Here is a 2,500-nt window from a genome sequence, read left to right as displayed (position 1 = left end):
GAAAAAATAAATAAAAAAAATGAAGGGGAGCAGGGCGCACTAGAGGGTGTTTTGGTGGAGGTGGGAGGGGAAGAAAATCAAGAGGCAGAAAAGACAGACAGATACAGTGAAAGTAACCAAACAGAAATGACAGTAACCGAACAGATGGAGGAAGATGGGGGAGAATTCATCAAACCCAGAGTGAGGGCAAAACGTAGAAAGAAAAGCAGAAACACAACTGAAACAAAAAACAGCAGAACTGAACCTAAAATGAGAACAAACACGGATGAAAGCAGCGATGAATGTGGATCAGATAACAGTGACATCCCCAATTTTAACAGCCAAACCAGATGATACAGTGCAGAAAAAATCAAAACTTTTTTACAACAGACAAAAAATCAACACGGGGTTAAAATTGTTGAGCACTTCCCAGACCTCGGTCTGTTTTATACTTCAGCCAAAGCCCACATGAGCCAAAGAGCAGAGTCCGGCCTCACTGACCAGGAAATCTTTAGATTGAAGAAACTGGTTTTAAAAGCAAAGAAAGAACTGTGTGAAGAAGAGAAAAATAACTATGGACTTTTTACATCAATTATTTGCTTTTACTCTCGTTTTTAACATCTCACACCACATCATGAATGGTTTCAAAGTGGGAGTTTTAAACATAAATGGAGCGAGAGAAATTAAAAAAAGAGCAAACATTTATGAGACTATGAAACTGAAAAAAATAGACGTCCTTTTACTTCAAGAAACGCACAGTGATTTTAGCAACGAAGCAGACTGGAGGAGGGAGTGGGAAGGGGAAGCCATTTTAAGTCACAACACTTCTCTTAGTGGAGGAGTAGGCTTCCTCTTCTCCAGGGCTTTTAAACCCAACTCGCTAGAGGTCCAAAATGTCATCAAGGGGAGGTTGCTCCTTATCAAAGCTCAGTTCGACCATTTTAAGGCTGTTTTTATCAACGTCTACGCTCCAGCAACCGGTGCAGAGAGGAGGCAGTTTTTTATGAATGTTAATGATGTTTTAAAAAACTGCAGTACGGAGGATTTTTTATTCTTGGGTGGGGATTTTAACTGCACAGAAAATGCGATCTTAGATCGAAATCATGCAGAACCTCACCCAGCCTCACAGCACGCCTTCAAGCAGCTGGTCCGCTCCCACGGCCTGGTGGACGTGTGGCGAAGGATGCACCCAGACTGCCGACAGTATACCTGGTCCCACCTCAGAGAGAGCCGGATCTCCTCAGCCAGACTCGATCGTATTTATTGTTTTAAACACCATTTTAATGTGTTTAACTCGTCCCGCATCTTACCTGCTGTTTTTACTGACCATTGCTTGCTTTTATGTGACGTTTTTATCAGAAATGTTTTACCAAGAAGCGCGTACTGGCATTTTAACTCTGCTTTAACCCATGATAAGAGTTTTAAAGAAGCATTTATTTATTTCTGGGACATTTTTAGACAACAAAAGAGTGACTTTACTCATCTTAGGCAGTGGTGGGACCATGGTAAGACACTAATAAAGTTGTTATGCCAGCAGCACACCCTAAATGTCACAGGTGACATCACCAGATCTATTCAAGATCTGGAGACCGATATAGTGGAGCTACAAAAGCAAGTTGAGGAATCCACAGGAAATCGAGGATACATTGAAAGCCTCAAAATCAAAAAGATGGCCTTAGCCAGCCTGTTAGACAGGAGAGTACAGGGTGCACTTGTCAGGTCCCGGTTCCAAACCATCAAGGAGATGGATGCTCCGACGAGCTTCTTCTTCGGCCTGGAGAGGAGGAACGGGCAGGGGAAAGTGATCCACGCACTCTTATCCGACACGGGCCAGGAACTCACGGAACCACGCCAGATTCGGGAGCGGGCGGTGAGTTTCTTCTCGTCACTGTACACCAGCGAGCATGCTCAGGGGCCCACACCACTGGAGGGGTTCTGTCAAGAACTGCCTCAGGTGTCGGTGGAGCAGAACTCCCCACCTCGAGCGACCCCTCCGGATGGAGGAACTGGAAGCCGCCCTGCAGAACATGCAGGGCGGGCGGGCTCCTGGCATAGATGGACTCACCGCCGAATTTTACAGGGCCTTCTGGGATGTCTTGGCACCAGACGTCCTGGAGGTCCTGAACGAGAGTCTGGCCTCTGGTTCCTTGCCAGTGTCCTGCAGGAGGGCAGTGCTCGCCCTTCTCCCGAAGAGGGGCAACCTGCAGGACATCAGGAACTGGCGGCCTGTGTCGGTGCTGTGTGTGGATTACAGACTCCTGTCCAAGGTCCTGGCCTCCAGGCTGGGGGGACTCATGGAGCATCTCGTCCACCGGGATCAGACATACAGTGTGCCCGGCAGGTCAATGGTGGACAATGTCCACCTCATTCGGGATGTTTTGGACGTCTCCAGTTCACTGGGATTAGATACTGGTCTGATTTCCCTGGACCAGGAAAAAGCTTTTGACCGCGTTGAACACCAATTCCTCTGGAAAGTTCTGGAGAGTTTTGGGTTCAGCGCCGGTTTCATAGCTAAGATCAA

Source organism: Synchiropus splendidus, chromosome 1 (genome assembly GCF_027744825.2).
Source record: "Synchiropus splendidus isolate RoL2022-P1 chromosome 1, RoL_Sspl_1.0, whole genome shotgun sequence".
Taxonomy (NCBI): domain Eukaryota; kingdom Metazoa; phylum Chordata; class Actinopteri; order Syngnathiformes; family Callionymidae; genus Synchiropus; species Synchiropus splendidus.
Note: the sequence above shows the minus strand (reverse complement) of the source record.